Source organism: Acomys minous, assembly GCF_964271855.1.
Source record: "Acomys minous genome assembly, chromosome: 5".
Taxonomy (NCBI): domain Eukaryota; kingdom Metazoa; phylum Chordata; class Mammalia; order Rodentia; family Muridae; genus Acomys; species Acomys minous.
In genome coordinates this window covers 92,866,962-92,891,073 of record NC_140494.1, presented here as the reverse complement: position 1 = coordinate 92,891,073, position 24,112 = coordinate 92,866,962, and the positions used below count along the sequence as shown (strand labels likewise).

At 44.2% G+C, this 24,112-nt stretch overlaps 1 long non-coding RNA gene and 1 pseudogene across 2 annotated transcripts; one reads left to right on the top strand and one right to left on the bottom strand.

Annotated features, from left to right (window-relative positions):
* Window positions 1-961: 961 nt before the first annotated feature.
* On the top strand, window positions 962-24,086 carry LOC311597078. Its single transcript, XR_014779083.1, has 2 exons — window positions 962-1,082; window positions 23,789-24,086. It is a non-coding gene; the product is annotated as an uncharacterized lncRNA (long non-coding RNA).
* On the bottom strand, window positions 5,887-8,706 carry LOC311597506 (cofilin-1-like; annotated as a pseudogene). Its single transcript has 2 exons — window positions 8,700-8,706; window positions 5,887-6,724 (listed from the first exon to the last, which is right to left on the bottom strand). The product of its transcript is annotated as a cofilin-1-like (transcript).
* Window positions 24,087-24,112: the final 26 nt, after the last annotated feature.

Below are 24,112 nucleotides of genomic sequence, written 5' to 3'. Positions count from 1 at the left end.
TAGTTGATTTATTCTCATAAGCTTATTATATGCAAAGCTGAGTGGGCAATGGCCCATATGGTTTGATTTTGATGTCATATAGAGGAGCTGTTCTCTTGCTTAAATTACCCAGCAGAAGAATTATATTTATTTTTAATTATAGAGTTTTACATTTAGACCTTAATTCCCTTAAGCCTGAGGCAATTTCTCCTTTCTGTCCAGTGGGCTTTCCAATCTTTCTGCACACCATGCGTTTCCCAAACTGCACTCCTGAATAGCCATCTGCTCCTGCCCCACCGCCGCTATCAACACATCCTCAACAGAGCTCTTACCTCTCTTACACTAGGCCTACTTTCCCTTCTAAATGGTGAATTATTCCATTTCCATTTGCCAAATTTTCCTACCTAGGAAGCCAAGCCTTCCCATCACCTAAACTAGCTACTCACTAGTCTTCTGGGTCTGTCTCAGCATTTCTTGGCTCTATTACTCCCCGCAGTCATTCCTGTACCTTAACTCAGGCCTTCCGTCAGTTCTGTAAGACTGTAGGATTGGAGAGTTGGTCCTCGCTTCTTGTCTTTTCTCACAAGGTAAGCTGGGAGGCCTATTTGAGGGACATGGCTGACCCCTCTTTCCCAACCCTATGGAATAGCCAGTGGTTGCTCATTGCCCGTAGGACAAAGGGCGAACTCCCATTAGGTTACTTTCATGAATCTTGTCTTCACCATTTACTTCATCACCTGTCTCTATCCATTTCCTATATCATAAGTTTTACCATTGCTTCATGCTCTCTTTACTGTCTGTGCCTCCACGCGATGCTTCTCGTAGCCTGAAACCCCTTCTCATTTTACCTGGCTACTTCACACTCATTAAGACTCAGGTGGGTGGCCAACTCCTATGTACCATGTACCATGCTTGGTCCCCAGCTGGTGGTGCTATTTCGGGAAGTGATGTAACTTCAGGAGGTGGGTGGGGTCACATGGGAGGAAGTAGGTCACATGGGGCATGTCTTGTATGCTTGGGCTCTGGTCCCTTCTCACTCTCTGCTTTCTGTCTGCTGTGAGGTAAAGAACCTTCTTTACTGGGTCAGTGATGCGACTCCATGGGTAAGTGGCTCTATCCCTTAACAATTAGGTTTTATTATGAATTTATTAACAAAAGTATCTTCCTTACAACCTGACTACTCTAAACAAGAGGGAAAGGAGGTTAAAAAGAACAAGACTAAACTTTGCCGGTTTCAGTTCTGTAGGATGAATCCCTAGGTATCTCCGGGCCTGCACGCAGATCCTCTCTCTGATCGAAGTAATCTACCCCTCATGGTCCAATCCTCCAGTCCTCCCCTCCCCCCCACTTCCTCTCAGTCTCTCAGCCTCCATCTTCCATCGGTCTGCCACTCCTGGTCCTCTCTAATTCCAGACTCAGGGTGGCTCCTCTCAGTGCATCACAATGTTTTTCTCAGTGGGGTATCCGTGATGTCTCAGAAAAGCCCAAGTCTGCTTTCACTTATTGTTTTTAATTACATGTATTATCTGTAGGCCCGGCTAGCAATCAATCAAGACACAGACACTTGTTATATTTTAAAATAGCCTTAGTTAACCTGGGGCAGGACAGATATCAATCTTCTAAACTATCTCCCATCATGGGACAGGCATGGACCCCTGTCTCAATCCCATGCCATCTGCTTCCAATAACTTCTATCAAGCCACCTCCCATCCATAATCCCAAATACTTGCTAATGTTCTTCATCTGGCCTGGATTCTCCATCCATGCCATGGGTCATGCGCTTCTCCTCCAGCTAACCCATGGCGGCCTTCCTCTCTTTGCTTCAGGTCTCTCTCTTTCTCCTCTTGGCAGTCCTTTCTTCTTCTTCCCAGAATTCCTCTCTCCTAGTCCCACCTATCTCCTGCCCTGCCCAGGTGGGATGGCTTTTTATTAAGCAAAATGTTGGTCACAGAGACAGTAAGCACTAATTAGTATCAAAATACATCAGACCATCCCCCCCCCCCCAACATTCACCAGGGACCAAGTCACATTCCTTCTAGGGGCAAAGCCCGACAAGATTACTTTCACCTTGGGCCTGGTCATATTCCTTCCACAGGTAAGGGTCCTGCTGTGCAAAGCTGGGACTCAGGTTCAATCCCCAGAACCCACATAAATCTACATGTAGAGAACGAACTCCGTAAAATTGGACTCTGACCTCCATGTAGTACATATGTTCTGCCCCTTCCCCACCATGCACACACATATACACATAATTTTAAAAAATATTTTAAAATTATACATCTCCCAACTCATTGAGATTATGAGCCAAATAAACCCTTCCTCCTTTTAAGATGGCTTTATCAGGCATTCTGTCACAGCGACAGAAAGGCAACTAATTCATCCAAGTCCTCTCATAGTGTTCCTAGACTTTTCTTACCTGAGCTAAGTGTTCTGCTTCTGTGCTTCCTTGACCTCCCTGTATCTAGGGGTGTGGCATCCCTTATCACATGGATTGTCTTCTCATTTGATTCCCTTGACTTTCCAAACAGGCAGCGCCTAAAGTAGCTCATGCTGGCCTTGAACTCTTTTTGTAGCCAATGATGGGGTTAAATTGTTCCTCCTGCCTCATCCTGGAATGCTGGTATTATAGGCATGTACCACAACTTGGCTCAGATTTAAAAGTCTTTTATGGATGAGACTATTACGTGTCTTTGGAAGCTGAGAAATGGCAAGAGAACCACCATTTTGATGGTATTCAATACATTTGGTTGAATAAAGGGAAAAAAAAGTTAAGTGATCAATGATAGTATTTTGTTTTGTTTTGTTTTGTTTGTTTGTTTGATTTTGTTTTTTGAGACAAGAGTCCTGGACTCACTTTGTAGACCAGACTGGCCTTGAACTCACTGCCACCGCAGCCACTGCTGCTGCCACCACCACCACCACCTGGCCTTAATGGTGGTCTTTGAGAATACATGTATCTCATAGAATTTACCATTTTACCCAGGCTCTTTTTTTTTTTTTTTTAACCCTGACTGTCCTGGAACTTGCTGTGTAGACCAGCCTGGCCTCAAACTCATAGAGATCTACCTGCTTCTGCCTCCCAAGTGCTAGGATTAAAAATGTGCACCTACCTCACGGGGCCATGATGCAACACCCTTTAATCCCTGCACTTGAGAGACAGAGGCAGGCAGATCTCTGTGAGTTCTAGGCCAGCCTGGTCTACAAAGAGAGTCCAGGACATCCAGGGCTCTGTTATACACAGAAACCCTGTCTTGAAAAAACAAACAAACAAACAAAAAACAACAAAAAAAAACAAAAAAAAAAAAAAAGAAAAGAAAGAAAGAAAAAGAAAAGAAAGAAAGAAAGAAAAAAGTGCACCATCAAGCTCAGCAATTTATCCAGGTTTATGAAGATATTAATGACCCTAGATATATCAAATCATAGTTCAGCCGTAACTGATAACTTTTTCCAGAACTGTCCAGCATTTCACACAGACACTCCAGATCCCTAAATACCAATTCCCTTTCTATCCTCTTAGCTGATGGTAATCATTTTTCTTCTGTTTCTATCAATTCGCCAATTTTATGTCACTCATAAAGAATATATATTATTAGTCTTTATGTGTTTAATTTACTCAGCATATTCTCATAATGAACATATGGCAAGTTACAGAACTTCATTCTTTGGTAAGTTTGCATGTACTTCATTCACCCTCATCCTACGTCACACGCTACTTGTTGATGGACATGAGTCATTTCTACCTTGTGGCTATTGCAGGTCATGCTGCTATGAACACTGGTGTGAGTGTGTGGTTGAGACTCTGCTTTCAGTCATTTGGTGTACATCCCTGGAAACAGAACTGCTGGATGATGTGGCAAGTGGGTTCTGATTTTTGCTCAGCAGCCATACTGTTTTCTAGAGTCACTGCCCTTTTCTGCACACCCACAAACTCATGCACAGCCATAGCAAGTTTTGCACTCCATGAACATCAGCTTTCCCACTTCCATTTTCTCTATTTTTCATTTCATTTCTTTTTCTTTTTCCTTTTTTGGTTTTTTGAGACAGGGTCTCTCTGTGTAGACCTGGCAGTCCTAGACTCTTTGTAGATCAGGCTGGTCTAATTTTTTTTAAAAGATTTATTTATTTTATTTATTGCATGTGAACGATTTATCTGAAAAAGAGGGTATCAGATAACATTATAGATGGTTGTGAGCCACCATGTGGTTGCTGGGAACTGAACTCAGGACCTCTGGAAGAGCAGGCGGCGCGCTTAACCACTGAGCCACTTCTCCAGCCCCTATTTTTCTTTTTAAAGCAACTTTTCTTTCTTTCTTTACTGAGACAGTCTCATGTCGCCATAGTTTGACCAGTACTTGTTTTCTCCCGTCCTTCATTGAATGGTCTTTGGCACCATCGTTTCTATTTTTATTATTACAGTTATTTTTGTTTGTTTACAAAGAAGGACTGGCTACGTAGCCACAGTCTGTCAAAATTAAGAGCCTTGTGCTTGAGCCTCCCAGATGCTAAGGTTGCAGGCATGATTTGGTTCTACTGTTGGGAAATACTTGGTCATATACAATTGCTTACTGCTGTGCTGTCTCTTCTGCTTTATTGTCTGTACCCCACCCGCCTGCTGGTGCTGTACTGGCCTGATACTACCACACTCCAATTCTTGTAACTAAGGGGTGTGAGTACAGCACTCACTATTTTTCAAGATTGTTTCTGTCTTCAGGGTCCCTTGATATTCCATTTGAGCTTTAGAATAGATTTTTATTATTTCTACAAAGAAAAATATTTGGAATTTTAATAGGGATTGCATTGAGTCTGTAGATTAATTTGTGTAGTATTGATACCTTTTTAAAAAAAGATTTATTTATTATTATGTATATGAGTGCTCTATCTGCATGTACACCTGCACTCCAGAAGAGGGCATCAGATCACACTGTAGATAGTTGTGAGCCACCATGTGGTTGCTGGGAATTGAACTCATGACCTCTGGAAGAGCAGACGGTGCTCTTAACCATTAAGCCATCTCTCCAGCCTCACCACTTGATATCTTAACAATAGCAAATCTTGCAATCTATTAACTTTGGATATTTCCCTTTTTTTTTTTTTTTTAAGTTTTTCGAGACAAGGTTCCTCTGTGTAGCCTTGGCAATCCTGGACTCACTTTGTAGACCAGGTTGGCCTTGAACTCACAGCAAGCCAGCCTCTCCCTCCTGAGTGCTGGGATTAAAGGTGTGCCCCACCACGCCTGGCCTTTTTTTTTTTTTTTTAATTTTTTTAAAGACAGTCTTATGTATTTCAGGGTAGCCTTAAATTCACTATGAAGTAGAAGATAATCTCAAACATTTGATCCTCTTTCCTCCACCCCCCAAGTGGTGGGATTACAGGTGTGTGCTGCCTTTATGCTTATATGCTGCTGGGGATCAAGCTCAGGGTTTCACGTGTACTAAACTGCAGTCCTAGACTCACTTTGTAGACCAGGCTGGCCTCCAACTCACAGTGATCCACCTGCCTCTGCCTCCTGAGTGCCCGCCAGTATTCGTTTGTTTGTTTTTGTTAATTGCCCTTTTTCTTGTTTTCTTGTTTTTGTTTGTTTATTTTAAGTTGAAGGTCCTTTACCGGTCCTGCTTCCATGAGTGGCCAAGATCAAAGGAAAAGGGAGAGCAACCAGCTGGCGCAGGGAGGGCCATTTCCACATTTCATTTCCACATAGAACTAAACAGATAAGCACAGGGTCACTGTTGTGGCTAGAAGCTGGCAGCGTGGGATGGGGAGGGGTGAGGAGTCAGGGTGTCGTTAAAACCAAACCAAATCAAACCAAACCAGGCTCCCCCCAAATTGGGTGTCTGGGATGGATCTTGGTCTGCTTCAACCCAAGAGGAATCAGAAGATCAAAAGCAGTTTGGGAAGGCCAGGCCATCAGGGATGAAGGGAAGGGGACAATCCAGGGGGTTGGGGGGAGGGACGTTTGGCAACTGGGGTGAAGGGATTGCTCTCTCTCTACTGGGAGGCCCCTCAGCCCCTCTGGTCTGGCAGGAAAGGGGCAGCCTGCAACACCCAAGAGCAGGTCTGGGGCTCCTAGATGCTCCAGGCTGGGGGCTGGAGGCGGCTCACAAAGGCTTGCCCTCCAGGGAGATGGCTGCGCGCTGCCACCTAGTTTTTCTGCCAGGGTGCAGTGGTTCTTGATCTCCAGCTTCTCCTTGATGGCATCCTTGGAGCTGGCATAGATCTTTTTGCTTTTAAGGGGTGCACTCAGGGGCCCAGAAGATGAACACCGGGTCCTCCTTCCTGCTCTCCTTGGTCTCGTAGGTTGTATCATAGAGAGTGTAGCGGCAGTCCTTGTCTGGCAGCATCTTGACAAAAGTGCTGTAGGGGTCGTCCACAGTCTGCCCCACATCTCCTCCCAGGATCTCCTTGCCCTCCTGCAGGATGATGTTCTTCTTGTCCTCACTCAGACAGAAGAGCACAGCCTTCTTGCGTTTCTTCACTTGGGCCTGGAGGACTTGCGAACTTAGGAACACTATCAGAGATAGCCACACCAGAAGCCATGTTTCCAGAAATGAAAGGGAGATAGAGCTACAGAAGAAATGAGCCGCTGCAGTTGCTGCTGGGATCCAACTGAACCGACTTTTGTTTGTTTGTTTGTTTGGTTTGGTTTGGTTTTTTGAGACAGGGTTTCTCTGTGTAGCCCTGGCTGTCCCGGAACTCACTCTGTAGACCAGGCTGGCCTTGAACTCAAAGACCAGCCTGTCTCTGTCTTCTGAGTGGTGAGATTAAAGGTGTGCACCATCATGCCCAGCTACTTTTTTTGCTTCTGATTTATTTTGTTACTGCCTTTTGTGTTTACTTGATTGTTTTGGAGTTATATCTTTTTGTTCCTTTTTTATTCCTTTTGTATTTATTCTGCCACAATATTTTGTGGCTACTATAGATATGTCATGTAGCACCTAAAAATTGTAATACTTATCTTAATTTGATGCCAAATTAATTCCAGTCATACATAAAAGCCCTATGCAGATCTCTGCCCCCTCCTTACCCTGTGTTGCTGATGTTATAAGTTGCATTTTATTGTGTGCTTATGATAGTTACCTAGGGGTGCTGTGACAAAACAACACAAACTAGTTGGTTTATACATGAGAAGTGTCTTACAGGTGAGAGGCTCATAAGGCTGCTCCCTTCTGAGACTGTGAGAGGAAAGCTTATGAAGAGGAAGGACATGAGTGTTTCTAGATGTGGTGGTGGTGGAGGCTTGTTGTAGATAAAAGGAAGTGCATAGGCAGAGGTAGGGACTTCCGGGAGAGTCCAGAGTGAACATGACCCTCAGCTGGGCCATGTGATGAGAGGAGTAAGGGGAGCTGGGAGAGCCAGACCAAGAGGCCAGGAGGGTAGAGGGTAGACCAGAGGCGGTCACCAAAATGGCTGGCTTACATAGGGAGGCTGGGGGAAGGGCAGCCTAATACCTAGGCTTGAAAATTTAGCGGCTGGAGAGTTGGCTCAGTGGTTAAGAGCACTGACTGTTCTTCCAAAAGTCCTGGGTTCAATTCCCAGCACCCACATGGCAGCTCACAACTGTGTGTAACTCCAAGATCTGACACTCTCACACCAATGCACATAAATTTAAAAATTAAATAAAAATATTTAAAAAAAAAAGAAAGAAAATTTAGGGTTGGGGTTTGGGACATGCCAGCCATACCCTGTAATAGGCAGGGACTGAGGGATTCTGGGAGAACCTGTTGACCAGGTCAGCTTTGATAAGTTAAATAAGCACCTCAGTTACCCATTGTCTGGGTTTTAAACCTTACAATGCTATTCCACAGTCTTCCGGCAGCCTTTCTTCATTAGCTCGTGGAATGTTCCTTTGATACATTGATTCCTTTGATTCCTCCTTCATTCTGAGTTTCTTGTTTTTCATGTGGTAGCCTCCTGTGTGCTTCTCTCCAATGCTTTCTTCACCTTTCTTTCTTTCTTTCTTTCTTTCTTTCTTTCTTTCTTCCGTTTTTTCTTTTTTTTTCTTTTTCCTAAGATAAGGTCTCTCTGTGTAGCCTTGGCTGTCCTAGACTCGCTTTGTAGACAAGGCTGGCCTCCAATTCACAGATTCACTTGCCTCTGCCTCCCCTAGTGCTGGGATTGCAGGCATGCCACCACACCCATCAATGCCAAACTCTAAAAAACAACACTAACAACAACAAATCCCTCAGTATATAATGCTGTGCATTGCCTGGATTAACCCACTTTGAGGCTTGTTTTGGGGAGAACAGGCCTCTGAATCAGTGCAGGAAGACATCCACCAAGCCTGGAGACAAGCTCCCTCTGTCATTCCGTTTCATACCCTAAGGCTCCCAGCAGGGCCTGCTTTGAGCTTCTTTTGTTCTAGATTGCTTACCTTCCTGGTCACACTAGTCACAATAGATTCAGGGCTCCTTATCTTAACTTGTGGTATCTGTAATGAATCTAGGCCTAACTGTGGACATATTTTGATGTGTTGGAGGTTGGAGCTTCAACATATGGGTTTAAGGAGAGCATAATTCAAACCCAGTATTCAATAACTAGTTTTATTAAAAATGTTTAACATATTTGTCTTCAAAGTTCTTTGCTCAATGCTGGGGCTCAAACCCAGGTCTGCCAGTCAGCTAGACACTAAACTATGCCATTGTATGAGAGCTCTTTCATCATATAGTTATGAGTTTCTGTTAGGATTGTGCTCTAGTCTGTGTACCTGTGACGTCATTGCCTACCTGCCATGGGGGCGTGGCCCTGCTCAAGATTATAAAGGGCCAAACTCTCCTCGTGCCTCACTCTCTTACCTCTTTCTCTCTCTCTCTCTCTCCCTATCTCTCTGTCTCTCTCTGGGGTACCCCTCCTCCCCCTTTCCTTCTTTCTCCATGCTCATTTAATAAACCCTATATAATATCTGTTGTCTGGCATCTTATTTTCTTAACAAGTTTCTACCTAACATCTTTTAATTCTGACTCTGAGGACTCCCTTTAACAGCTACAGCGCCTGCTTAGGTGGTAATGAATTTTGTCAGCTTCTCTTTGACAGTACAGTGTCCTGGTTTCTCCTTCATCTTTGAGGAAAAATTTTGCAAGATTTTTGGTTGATAGTTTTCACTTTCATTACTTTAAATGTTATCTCACATCCTTCTTGCCTCTAAGAATTTTGATGTGAGATCCGGAGTATTTTATCGAAAGTGCTTCCTTGTGTTGAGCCGTTCGCTTTTTGCTTTCAGTGTGCTCTGTCTTGAAAGTGTGACTTACAAAGTGTCTTGCTGCAGCCTTTCCAGTTTCTCTTACTTAGGGCTCAGCTGGCTTCTTTGCAGTTGTTAGGTAAATGCACTTCATCAAATGTGTGGTGCTTTGGCCATGATTTTTAAAAAAAACCACCTCCACCCCCTTTTTGAGATGTCTGTAAATTCCCTTAGGCCCTGTTCACTTTACTTCATTCTTCTTTCTGTTTCTCAAGTGTGTAATTTCACGTGGCCCACCCTTACACTCGGTCATCCTGTCTTCTCATTCCTCAGACAGGTTGCCGACTCCTTCTAAGTGAAGTTTTCATTTCAATCATTATACTTTGTAGCTCCAGAATTCCTGTCTGGTTTGGTTTTATACTTTCCCACCTCTTTGTTAATATTAAAACTCCAGCAATGCATCATATGCCTTCATCTGTTCAGGCTACATTAGCAAAATAATATAAAAGCTAGAAATTCAATTTCTGAGCCAAAATATTGGCCGTCATGATATTTGCTGTGAGGTGACCGCCTGTTTTCTGGTGCATGGCTATCATTTTTATTTGTCTGCACATGTCAGAAAGGATGAGTGATCTCTCAGGGGCCTCTTCTCTAAGGCCATTAATTTCATGACGTGGATCGCTCATGGTCTAATTACCTCCCAGAGGCCCACTTCCTGCATCATAACCTGAGGTGTTAGAACTCAGCTATGAGGTTTGGATAGACATAAACTGTCAAACCACTACATTCTTTTTCTAGGCATACATTTTCTTTTCCTTTTCCTTTTTTCTCTTTCTTTCTTTCTTTCTTTTTTTTTTTCTAAGCAAGGTTTCCTCTGTGTAGCCTTGGCTGTCCTGGACTTGATTTGTAGACCAGGCTGGCCTTACACTGCCTGTCTCTGCCTCCCCAAGTGCTGGGATTACAGGCCTATGCACTGCCTGCCTTCCTCAAGCCCAGCTCCACATTTTCTTTTAACCCTTGGGTCACATTTCAATTTTTGTATAGTAAATCTGATGTCTGGGTTTCCTTAAAGGCACTTTTTTTCCCAGGTGCTTCTCTGTTGTTTGTATGTCTTAGCCCTTTTGTTGATATTGTTGAGAACTAAAGTACGGCAACTCTGGAGATCTTCTATCCCAGTGTTTGCACTTTTGTTTTTCACACTTTGAAGGCCATCACTGTCTGTTGGAGTTTCTTGGCAGAAGTTATCCCGTGTTGTCTTTCACCACTGAAGTCTTAATTTTCTTTGCTCATATTTTTACAGAGTTTCCTAAATGTCAGGAGCTTTCCCAGTGTTTGGAGAGCCCTTCTATGCTGAGGCACCACTTCAACAGTATCCAGCACTGGTTGTGCCCAGAGACCACGCTGGAGGAAACTCTAAGGTCCTCCTGGGCCTCTCCTGACTAGTACCTTGTTTGCACATGTGTGTGGCTTCCTAAATCTCATACATAGCTGTTTCAAATATTCACAGTCCAGCTTTCCTAGACATGAGTGAAGCTTGTCTTCTCTACTTCTCTGCCTGTCATACTTTTAAAGAAAATCATGTATTTATTCATCGGACAAGCCACTACATGCGGAGGCCAGAGGCCAGTTGCAGAAGTCAGGGTTTGCCTTCCACTGTGTGGGTCCTGGAGATGGGACTCCGGTTGTCAGGCTCCGCCACAAGTGCCTTTGCTCACTGAGCCATCACACCATCCTTCAGCCTGGAATTGTTTGTTCCAGGAGTCTATGGATCTGGAATCCCCTTATAGCAGTGGTTCTCAACCCCAACTATAAAATTATTTTTGTTGGTACTTCATAACTGTAATTTTACTAATGTTATGAATCATAATGTAAATATTTGTTGTGTTTTCCAATGGTCTTAGGACACCCCTGTGAAAGGGTCACTTGACCCCCAAAGAGTCTTGACCCACAGGTTGAGAACCGCTGCCTTATAGGCTTGTGAGTAGTGCCTTCGGCTTTTCCTGCCTGAATTTTGAGTAAGACAAGACACAGACATGATCCTTGCAGTTTAGAAGTTATACATAATCATTTTTAAAAAAAGAAAAAGAAAGAAAAAGGCCTGTTACCTTCCCTTTGAGTGAAGGGAGATGCCTATACCCATGTTAACGTCAGTATCAAACCTACCAAAGGACCAAAGGATGGGGGGGTGGTGGTGGGTGACCCAGAACAGTCAGCGATCCTGCAGAGCTCTAACAGACCCACTCCATATGTTTCTACAGGACAGTCAGACCTGGACCTTTCTTTCTTTTCTTTTTTTTCCAAGACAGGGTCTCTGTGTTAGCCTTGGCTGTCTTGGGCTCTCTTTGTAGACCAGGCTGACCTCACACTCACAGCAATCCACCTGCCTCTGCCTCCTGAGTGCTGGAATTAAAAGTGTGTGCCACCATGCACAGCTTAAGACCTGGACCTTTCTAGTCTGCTTTTTTATGATGTATTCCTTATCAACATAATTTTGCCTTCATTTCTACTGTCACCAAGGGCACCACAGGACCTGGCAAGTAACACAAATATACAGTCAGAAAATAATATGATAACAAAATCAGCGTTGGCTCTTTAGAGCAGCTTAGAATGAGCTTGATTGGGGAGTCAAAGAGAAGAATCTACGAGGACACTGACGACAGTTGAGAGCAGATGAGGTTGTAGCACGTAAGTTCTGTCTAGGTAATAAATCGCAGAGGAGCTGGTGGTTGCTGGCAGTGTAGGGCAGCTGCAGTCACACGCTGGGAGTGGCTGGGTCTGATTTCTGGATGTGAATTTAATTCCTGCTCATGAATGGTCTTGAGTGGTCTGATGCCAGAAGTGACCAAGTGGAAGAACATGTGAAAAGAATGAGGTGACTTAGCAGGGAGGAATGGGAGGATGCATGGGATGGGATAGCAATTGAGATGTAATATGAATGATTTTATTTTTCAATTAAAAAAAAAAAAGGATGAGATGACTTGTTCTGGAACCACAGTGGAGACTCCCTTCAGGATCCAAAGCCCTTGTCTAATTCACTTTACTCCTCATGACATGCTTTCTCTTTCTTTCTTTCTTCTCTTTCTTTCTTTCTTTCTTTCTTTCTTTTTTTTTTTTTTTTGAGACAGGGTTTCTCTGTGTAGCCTGTCTAGGCTGTCCTAGACTCGCTTTGTAGACCAGGCTGGCCTGGAACTCACAGCGATCCACCTGCCTCTGCCTCCTGAGTGCTGGGATTAAAGGCGTGTGCCACCACTGCCCGGCCATGACACTCTTTCTACCAGCATGTCCTAGCATGCCTGTGCTTTACAGTTTTCCCTCAGAAGGGACTGTTGGAGGGGAGCTTTCGAACTGTCCCCATCTCTCCATTCCTGCACTAATTTCTCTGTGCTATCATTGCCTGCTTTTCCTCTCAAGTTTCTTCTTCAGTTTGTCCTGTTTTGCTTTCTACCCCTCAGTGAAAAATATGCTTCAAGAATAACCTGCCAAGAAAATTCATAGTAAGGTAGACATGGCTAATAAGCACAAACACAAACATTTTAAGAAACTATTTACATTTTAGCAAAGGTTTATACTTTAAGCTAAAGGAAGCAAAGTTCTCATTGTAAAATTACATAGCACATCTTACAAAAAGTATTAAGAGGACCTAGTTGCAGCTCAGAATTTCTTTTGTTTTCCAAGTGTAATAATCTAGTTGGTAAGGATGAGGAAATCCCATGTCAAAATGGGCTTCCGGAAACCACATTCCTTCTCCTGGCATGAAGAGAAACCCTGAGCACATCCCAGTTATGACATCACTAGACTCATGGTCCTTCCTACCAAAGACACAGGGGCAATCTCTTTGCTTTACAAAGGAAAGGCTGAAGAGTAGGAACCAGACAGATATAATTTAGGATCTGGTCTCTTATACAGGTAACAACCGGCCTCTGACCTTTATGTGGCCCTTCTGCCCAGTCATCCTCTGAGAATCTTGGTGAGGATGCAGTGTACAGAGCGGGAGAGCCAGCGCCAGGAGGATGAATACCAGAAAATAAAAGCTAATAGGAAGCTGGGTGTGGTGGCGCACACCTTTAATTCCAGCACCTGGGAGGCAGCGGCAGGCGGATCACTGTGAGTTCAAGGCCAGCCTGGTCTACAAAGAGAGGCCAGGATAGCCAAGGCTTCACAGAGAAACCCTGTCTTGGCAAAATGGGGTGGGTTGGGGTGAGGAGCTAATAGGAGCCAAGAGATAAATACCTTACCACCTGGGGTTGGATTTCATCTTCCTCAGCTCATCTCTTTATTAGTAATGTGGGAATGGAGTAACTCTTAGAACTCTTGTTGCAGATAATAAGGGAATGTCATTAAACTAAGTTACAAGAGTCCTTCGGCTGAAGGGCTTTGAAACCCTGCTCTCTGAATTCGATAAAGGCATCGCAATGCTTAACTCCCTTCCTAGTTAGGCTTTCTATTGCTGTGATGAAGCATCATGACCACAAAACAAGCTAGGGAGGAAAGGGTTTATGTGGCTTACACCTCCGTATTGCTGCTCCTCAGAGAAGGAAGTCATGACAGGAACTAAACAGGGCAGAAATCTGGAGGCAGGAACTGAAGCAGAAGCTGTGGACGTGTCCTGCTTACTGTTCCTCATGGCTTCCTCAACCTGCTTTTGTTTTGTTTTGTTTTGTTTTGTTTTGTTGAGACAAGGTTTCTCTGTGAAACAGCTCTGGCTGTTCTGGAACTTGCTCTGTAATCCAGGCTGGCCTTGAACTAACTCATGGAGACCCACCTGCCTCTGCTTCCCAAGTGCTGGGATTAAAGACATGCACCACTACCTTCCAGCCCTCCACTTGCTTTTTTATAGAACCTAGGGACACCAGCCCAGGGATGACATCACCCACAGTGGGCAGGGTCCTTCCCCACCAGTCGTTAATTTAGAAAATGCCCTATAGGCTTGCCTATAGTCAGATCTTTTGGAGACATTTTCTTTTTTTCTTTTCTTTCTTTTTTAAGATTTTATTTATTATTATGTATACAGTGTTCTGTTTGCATGAACATCCACAAGCCAGAAGAGGGCATCAGGTCTCAGTATAGATGGTTGTGAGGGAACTGAACTCAGGACCTCTGGAAGAGCAGGCGGCACTCTTAACCACTGAGCCATCTCTCCAGCCCCCGGAGACATTTTCTTAATTGAAGTTCCCTCCCCTCAGACGACTTTCGCTTGTGTCAAGCTGACATAAAACTTTCCAGCACAATGCCTAACAACTGTAGGGACGTGCACTGGACTCACATAAGACTTGTTCTGTCAAAGGCAGGTTTAGAGACGGGGAGGAACTCAGGGGGCCTTACTCTTTACTTCTGAACTATTGGCTCTTGTTAGAGAGCTTCAAACCCATGGTCACACAGACAGCCCTGGTTAATCCTGGTGGTAAGAAAACAAGATGAGCAGACATGAACATGATGCAGGGTGGGGGTGGGGGTGGGTGGCAGGGGGGCGGGGAGGTGGGGAATGGGAAGGAAGGAAGGAGGGAGGGAGGGCAATAGCGATGTGGGAGAGTGAGACTGGCTAGCATGCATTGCGTGCATAATCAAAATTGCCCATGTAGAAATGTTTAGGCTTTTTGTTTGTTTGTTTGTTTTCTTTTTGTTTTTGTATTTGTTTTCTCTGTGTAGTTCTGGCTGCCCTAGACCTTATTCTGTAGCTCACAGACTGGGCCTCAAACTCAGAGATCTGCCTGCCTCTGCCTACCAAGTACTGGGATTAAAGGCATGCACCACCACCTGGCCAAATTTTATTATTTAATCAACAATAATGAAAAAATCCAAGCCAAAAAAAAAAAAATACATATAAGCTTTTATCTAAGCCTTTCTTGTTAGCTTTTGAGTATGGCTGAATACAGAGATTCAGAGCGCTCCACGGAGAGCCTCCCTCTCTCTGTTTCTTGGCCCTGTTTGTTTGTTTATGGTTTTTGTTTTTTTTTTTTTAAAGTTTTTCAGGACAGGGTTTCTCTATGTGTAGTCCTGGCTGTCCTGGACTCACTCTGTAGACCAGGCTGACCTTGAACTCACAGAGACCTGCCTGCCTCTGCCTCTGCCTCCCTGGTCCTGCTTGGGCTGTGTTTTGTTTTTCTCACACAGCTTTAAGTCCTGTGTTAGTTAGAACCCTAAGGAGTTAAAGATTTAATCACACAAACCAACCCTTCTAACACTGCATCTTCCATTAAAGCCCACTCAACGGCTTCCTCTCATCTTGTCTAGTCTCCTGTTCATGACCTCACATGCTAACAATATCCCCCACAGCAGTCAGGTCTAGTAATAACTTGATGTCCGTGCTCTGGTTACACTTTCACCCCTTGGTTGTCTTTCTTTGAGTGTGTTGTTTATGCCAGTCGGTAGAAGACGAGCGTGAAAAGTCAGGACTTTAATTTCGTGAAGTGTTTAGCTTCATTTGGAATGAGAATAAAGCTCCCATGACTAGAGTGTCTTTACTCACCAGAGCCAGAGGCTTAGCAAATGTCTCTTCTGTCTGTGGTCATTGAAGGTTGGAGCAAGAGACCGTAGATGGTTCACTTCATCCAAACCCATTACTGCTGCCCGAAGCACTCAGTGGCAGTGTTCTTTTTAAAACGAGAGGCTGGCCTGGGCTGGTGTGCACATGTGTAATGTTTCACAATGCCCAGACACCTTTGCTAGCAAGCTCAAGGCACTACCCGACATAGTGCAACTCTCTCCCGCTGCCGTCTTTCATAGCTGTGCTCAGTTCATCTTTTCAGAAGCCTTCTCCCTGACCCACTAGGATGAAAACTCCCTAGGACTTCTTAGTCTTTTTTATTCATTCTTGATTTTTTCTTCATCCTTGTTCCTGCTACACTCCTTCCCTTTTGTAATTGTTAATTTAACGATCACTTCTCCAGGGAAATACTGTGCATACTTCCTCCATAACTCTAGGACCTAGCAGAGCTGATGACGTTTGGATGGCTCTTAGTATTTGTGGCGAAAGTAGAAGAGACAAACATGCTTTACTGAGCAAGAAACAGGATAACGTAGTTAGTGGGATTTGGAGCATGCTGTTTCCCAGCCTGTAAGCTGGTGTGCTGCCGGGTGGTTTTGGGTAACTGCTAAGCCTCCCTCCTGCTCAGTTAGCCCACACTCCGCATACAAAGGGCAGCTGCCTCACTATAGTGGGCTGTGACAGTTCTCAGTCCTCTGCCAGACACTTAGGCTCTTCCACAAGTCTGACCCAGCGTCTCCCCCACAGGCAACTCTGATTTGACAGTAACTTAATCCCCTTCCTTGGGTTCCTCTGATCGTCTGCCCTGTGTTCTCCTCTCCCCTGTCCCTGCTGTCTGAGCTCCTCATACTTCAGCAACCCTGTGGGACTGAAGCAAAAGTGAGTTCATCCACAGAGCATGTGCTTGGGCGGCCAAGTCCTCCAGGTTTGAATAAAATGACCCAATCCATTTGGTATTCACTGGGAAGTCACACAGGGACATGTCCATTCTGGGATGTCCCTTATAAGGGCCAGGTGCTGCCTCAGCTAGATTTGCCTAAGGCCCTTGACTGGTACTCTGAAGGGGAGGTGCTGGAGGTCAGTCTCCACTTTGAACCTCTCACAGCACCCAGCTCCTTCTTGTACTGCCGTGCTTTTGACTTGAGGATGGCTTTCAGCTGGAACTCCCATTCCTAATCCCATTTGGATTCTTCACAAGTTGGAGTCCTCACCTGGACTATAATAGCTGCAAATTCAAAAGACTCAAAATACAGCTCTGCCCGACAATGGACAACTTCATTTCCAGGGGTAGGGAATTGACACTGGCTAATGAGTTATATTCCAGCGTACAATGCCCTCTGATTGTGTATTATGTATTAGCTCTCTGAAGTTGAAACAGACAGTTGTGCAATGTCTGCTCATTAACTGAGAATAATCTCAGTGACAGAGCACTGCATACCGGCCAAGCCTGTCATTCCTGTACCCAGCCTTTCTCACAGCTTGACAGACAGAAGCAGAGACTTACCTCAGTGGCAACAACTTCCCATTCTGAGAGAAAGGACCTACTTAGATGGAAAAGCTTTGGGCTTCTTCTCCTGAGAGACTGATGATGCTACAACAATTTCCATTATCCATCAGCCAAATATTAGGCCATGGGGCTGTTTCTTCCTAATAAACTTGGAGAATGTATCAGACCAAAAAAAAAAAAAAAAAAGCTTATATGACTCCATAGTGATCTAGAGACTAAAATAGAAGAATGCTGTAAGAATTAATGTCAAGATCTGTCTGAGTGCAAGTTACAGACAGTCTAACTTAAACTGTTTTAGGAAAAATATTTAATAGCTTATACAGCTGCAAAGTCCTATAATAGAATGTCATTAGAACATCTAGATTCCAGGGCTTTAAAAAAAAAAAAAACCTTCAAGATTTGGTCCTCTGCATCCAACATCCCTAGAGGCTCTTTCATCTCCTGTGGCTATAGAAGCTTCAGGCTGTGGGAGCTCGTTCTCCTTCATTCCCTCTCGGTAGCAGCTCCAAAAACAGCCTTAGTAGAAATTCCAAGGCTGAATCTCACTGGATCAGTTTGTGTCAAGCCTCATTCTGAGCTGGCCCTGATAGCCAGAGAGAATGCAGTTTGCTGATTGGCCAGGCCCGAGTCATTGTTGTCCCTGGAGCTGATTGGCTAGACCAAAGCATTTCTCAGCTCTTTCACTGGAATTGCGTGAACTAGAAATGGAAGCTGCTGCTGATTCTCCAAGAAAAATCTCAATACTGTGATGATAAAATTGGGCAGCAGATGCTGAGCTAATAAGAAAGAGCAGAGGCGCCGTTCTTCCCTCTCAACTTGAATGTCTTTGTAGCCTGGTACTTTAATAAGTTTCCTGATTTCTTCTAGACCCTGTCCATAATAAACATGACTATTCAGCAGTGCTGGGATTAAAGGCACAGGTGTGTGTACCAATGTGCACCAGTGCATATGTGCTCAGACACTTATTTATTTATTTTTATATGCATAGGTGTAGAGGTGTTAGAGTCCCTGGAACTGGAGTTACAGACAGTTGTGAGCTGCCATGTGGGTGCCGGGAATTGAATCCAGGTCCACTGGTAAAACAGCCATTGCCCTTAACCACTGAGCCGTCTCTCTAGCCCATACTCAGACATTTAAATAGGTACAAATAAATAATATACCTTAAAAAAAAAAGAATGTGGCTTTCTTAACAATCTAATATCCAAATCAATACTAGCATTCTTATTCAGCGTTCGTTGTAGCTGGTGCTACAGATGGCACATAATGTGTCTTGAGGGAAGAGTCCTACGTAAGAAAGAGCTAATATGTATCCCATCTTTTCAGTAGCTCCTGAGTGATGAGACTTTATGAGTACCAAAGTACAATTATGCATCATAGTATCAGCCTGCTGCCTTTGATGCCTCTAGCTTTGGTTGGTTTTAGAGACTACCATCAACAAACCTAAGATCCTTATATTAAAACCACGCACAGTGGCTCACGCCTGTAATGCCAGCACTTGGGGAGGCAGAGGCAGGCAGATCTTTGTGAGTTCCAGGCCAGCCTAGTCTACAAAGCTAGTCTAGGACAGCCAAGGTTACACAGAGAAACCCTGTCTTTTTTTTTTTTTTCGAGACAGGGTTTCTCTGTGTAGCCTTGGCTGTCCTGGACTCACTTTGTAGACCAGGCTGGCCTCGAACTCACAGTGATCCGCCCGCCTCTGCCTCCCGAGTGCTGGGATTAAAGGCGTGCGCCACCACGCCCAGCTCGAGAAAACCTGTCTTGAAAACACCAAAAACCACAAAAAGATCTTTGTATTATACAACTTGTTTTGTATAAAAGAAAAGAAGGGAAGCTACCTAAATATTTTTTTGTGTGTGAAATTAGTATAACTTTGGTTCTGAAGCTGACAAAGGAAAAAAAAAAAAGAAAGAAAATTATGTATAAATTCCATACTCTCACGTGAAATGCTAGGTACTATAAGCCAGGACAAAATCCTGCTGCTAGGGAGGTCAGAGGACCCAGTGAGGGAACAACTTCAATTATTTTGATAATTACATATAATTTTTTAACTAAGCTGTACACTGAAAACTATAAATACAACATTGAAATGAATAGGATTCATGAGATGTGGTCGATCACGAGTTATCATACTTTTCTCTTGCTATTGATCTGGGAAACTAAATTGTAGAGCTCTTTGTTACCCTTAAATGACATCTCTGGCAAATGTCATTGATTTTCTTGGCTACTTTGACCATGAAAAGCTGTTCTAGTTTATGAATTAAAATATCTAGTTCCACTGGGTGTGGTGGGTGCACGCCTTTAATCCCAGCACTTGGGAGGCAGAGGCAGGCAGATCTTTGTGAGTTCGAGGCCAGCCTGGTCTGCAAAGTGAGTCCAGGACAGCCAAGGCTACACAGAGAAACCCTATCTCCAAACACCAAAAACCAAAGAAAACAAAACCCAAAAAATCTAATTAAAAAAAAAAAATCTAGCTCCGAGTAATAGTCAAAGCTTCCAATCCTGCTGAGCTGGTTAGTCTGTTGTCAACTTGAAAAGAGCCAGAGTCATCTGAAAGCAGAGAACCTCAACTGGGAAAATGCCTCCCTGAGATCTGTCTGGAGTGCAATTTCTTAATTAGTGATTGAAGGGGGCAGCCCACCCCCCACCCACCCACCCACCCCCCACCCACCCACCCACCCCCCACCCCCCACCCCCCACCCCCCGCCCACTGTGGGTGGGGCCACCCCTGGGCTGGTGGTCTTGGGCCCTAGAAGGGAAAACAGGCTGAACAAGCTGCAGGGAGCAGTCCGGTAAGCAGCACCCCTTTGTGTCCTCTTCACCAGCTCCTGCCCTGTTTGCGTTCCCGTCTTGACTCCCTACAGTGATGAACAGTGCTGTGGAGGTCGAATAGACCCTTTTATCCCCTGGCTTCTTGGCATGGTGCTCCATCACAGCAATAACGACCCTAACTACTCATTCAGAAACTTGGAGCTCTGTCTGGCCACACAGCCTGTAGTAGGCAGGAAGGTGCAATGGGAAGGGGAGTGTGTGTGTGTGGGGGGTTACAGGGAGTGGGGGTTGGTGGGGGGGGGGTGGGTGCAGAGTGTGCCTCACCCACTTTCCCTGACTGAGCCCTTTTCACCTCTCCATCATGATGTGACCTCTGATTCCTTCAAAGAAAGCTGAAGCGGGGAAAGTTGAAGAGAGGAGCAACGGGAAGGTCCTGTTGGTACCTAGTTACCGATTGGTATCCAAACATCCAAACTGTTCTAGCATTGAGCCCTTTTGGAGGCTTTTTGTTTTTAATATCTATTTTCCATTTCTGAGATTCTTTTACCTGCTATTTCATTCAAAGCAGGATAGTATATTTTCCCCATCTGGTTACTTGGGGTTCACCTTTAAAGTCAGTATTTCATGCACATTCCTGGATTGTTGTTGTTGTTTCCCCCCTCCCCCACAGCTGTAGACCCTCTTAGGTAGATCTAAGATAACCCCCACCATGGCAAATATTTTGATATGGCCCTCAAGTGGCTTTTGAAAAAGTCTCTCCCTGCTTCATACACATAAATTATGAGTGTGTGGGTTTCCCCAGGGCCTTTCTACAGCCAGTCTCCCCCGCTTTGTATCCTTCAGATGTTACACATTGGCTATATATGCTCCAGGAGATGCTATAGAAGAGGGGGATGAGAGGACTGGATGCTAGGGTTTGTGGGTTTTTTTTTTTTAAATAGTTTTTTCAAGACAGGGTTTCTCTGTGTAACAGTCCTGGCTATCCTGGACTCTCTTTTGTAGACCAGGCTGGCCTTGAACTCACAGAGATCTGCCTACCTCTGCCTCCTGAATGCTGGGATTGAAGGCATGTGCGCCACACGCAGCCTGGATGCCAGTTTTAAAGAAGATGCCCATTCTTGTTCCAGGGGTGTCTTGGTCATTTTTCTTTTGCTGTGATAAATTACCCCGGCCAAAGCAATGTAAGGGAGGGAGGGCTTACTGTGTAGGGACCAAATCAACGTCACGACCTGGGCATTACAACTGTGGCTCACACCTTGAGGTGTTTTCAATCATGGCAGGGAAGTCAAGTCAGGAGGAGCTTCAAGCAACTGGTCACTTTATATCACAGTAAAGAAACAGAGAGCCAGGAATGAGCTCATGCTTGCTGCTCGCCTCAACTTCTCCATTCACACTGTCCAGGATCTTGCCAGGGAATGGTTTATCCCACAAGTAAGGTGGCGACTCCCACATCATAACCAAAACAATCCCTCACAGCTATGCCCGAAGGCCCATCTCCCAGCTCTTTCTAGGTTCTGTCAAATTGACTATTCTGGTGCATGGTTTCAGTTCTCAGTCACTTATCCCTGTACTTTGTACCCCTGCCAGCATAGTACATCAGAGTGGGAAGGCATAGCAGAAGAGGCCCGTTTGTCTCACGGCTGTCAGGAAGCAAAGAGGGACAGAAAGAGGGACAGGGTCCCGATATCCCTTCAAGGCCATACCAGTGAAAATCTAACTTCTTTTCTGAGGCTCCACCTCTTAGAATACCCAATAGTGTAATGGGCTGTGGACCAAGCCGTTAACACATGGGCTTAAACTTTATTTTAATTTCATGTGCATGGGTGTTTGGCTTGGATGTCTTGTCTGTTCAACACTTGCATGCTTGGTGTCCACACAGACCAGAAGGGGGCGTTAGATCCTCTGGAACTGGACTTGGCAATGGTTGTGAACTGCCACATGGGCACTGGGGATGGAACCTGGGTTCTTTGTAAAAGAACAAGTACTCTTGACTGTTAAGCCATCTCTGTGGCTCTAAGACATGGACTGTACAAATACAAACTAAACCAATGAGCTTTGGAAACCTTGTTTGGCTAGAAGCTCTCTTTGACTTCTTAGAGTCGTGTCAGATGACACAAAAGCCACTTTGAAAGAGCTCTCATGAGTCAAAGGGAGACAAAGTGTCTCAAAGGAACAGCAATACAATATGTCATACCCTATCACATGCATGAAAGAGTGAGCTCATAACACAAAAGACCACGGCCCCAAACACCCAACTCCACACAACGGATGGCCTGTTGCTGGAGGTTGATAGGATAATAGTTATTTTTATTCTAGAGATAATGAACGAGAAAACACTCATTTTTATTTTTCTGTGTCATAAATATTACAGAATAACTAGGAAGCTGATGTATAGGTCCTGTCTACACAGAAGAATTGCAATTGATAAATGTAGAAAAAATGATGGAATATTTTAAATTCATAACCTTCAACTTGTAATTATGTAATTGATTGATAATAATTGACAGGCAATGTTTATTAGAGAGTCAAAAGCTATTAGCTGTAATGGTAGCAGAGAGCATCCTCAAGAATCAGGCTGCTCTCATGTGTACCCTACCTCAGCCTTCTTAAAAGTAGTACACCCCAAAGATCATGTGCCTCTTGGTGTGATACAACAGGATTGTCTCCTCCTCCTCCTCCTCCTCCTCTTCTTCTTCTTCTTTGTTTTTTTTTTTCTGTTTTTTTGTTTTGTTTTTTGAAACAGGGTTTCTCTGTGTAGTCCTGGCTGTCTTGGACTCGCTTTGTAGACCAGGCTGGCCTCAAACTCACAGCGATCCGCCTGCCTCTGCCTCCCAAGTGCTGGGATTAAAGGCATGTGCCACCAGCCTGGCTTCTTGTGATGTTTTCATGGATAAACAATTGAACTTGATTACTTAAAGTCTTCTGGACTTGTTATCTTACATGAAATTGGAGGGCTAAAAGAACGATCTAAATGGCAAAGATATAATCAGCTAAATCCAAGTTTAAGGCATTTTCTAAGAAAAATCACCCAGTCTCTTCACTATACATCAACTGTACTCCAACCAAAATGACACTAGAGAAAATGACGGCTAACACTACAGTATAAGACAGGTGGAGAAAATGAGACTGCTTTTAGATCCTGAGTTGAGTAAATCAACAATAAGAAGTCAGACTTAGGGAAAAATCAAGTAAATGTACAAAGGGGTTGGGTGTTGAAGGAAGTTAATGATATTTCTGTTAGGTATGATGAAAGTGGGGCATGTACTTAAAAGTGTTCTTCATCATCAAGCTCAGGACACAGTAAAGTCTAACAAATGAGATGCCTTAAAACTTTTTTTGGTTAGCATACAAAAAAAAATGGGCTTTGTTTTTCATACATATTAAGCATTATGCTATGCTTTCATTTTTTGCTCTCAGAGTCCTCCCTCCCTCTCTTACTGGTCCCTTTCACTAATCCTTGGATTTCATAATATGCACATTCCATGACTTTCTCTTATTGCCCTTCTTTATTTATTTATCTTAGTGTGTGTGTGTGTGTATGCATGTATGTGTGTGCATGTGCACATGTGTGTGTGTGTGTGTGTGTGTGTGTGTGTATGTGTGTATGTCTATCAGAGGACAATGTGGGGGAGTTTGTTCTCATTTTCTATCTTGTTAAGGAAGGGTACAGGCTGGCCGGCCCATGAGCTTCTGGGGAGTTCTCTCTTCACCTCCTGTCTTGCCATATGGGTAGGGGTGCGACCAGGTTTTTAGTGTGGCAGGAGCTGTAACCTACGAAGCCACCTCTTTGTTCTTGTTCTTCCTTTCCCCCCACTTTCCAAGTTCCCTTCCTACTGTAAAATAGCTTTGCATAGTCTTTTGTTCTTTTTTTTTCCAGATAATTCACCTAACACTCCATGTAATAGGAGTGCGTGAATGGCCAAGTTGACGTTGTTCAGTGACCTGGAAAGTGAATGCTGGATGTCATTCTCTGTGGGTTCTGTGTCTCTGGATTCAACTGAGGACTGAAAATATTTTCTAAAGAATTGTCTTCAGTAGGGATGAAGAGATGGTTCAGGGGTTAAAAGCACCGCTGCTCTTCCAGAGGACTTGAGTTCTAGTCCCAGCACCCACATGGTGGCTCATAACCATCTGAAATTCTGGTTCTAGGGCATATAAAGCCTTCTTTTGGTCTCCGCAGGCACCAAGAATGCATTTTGTG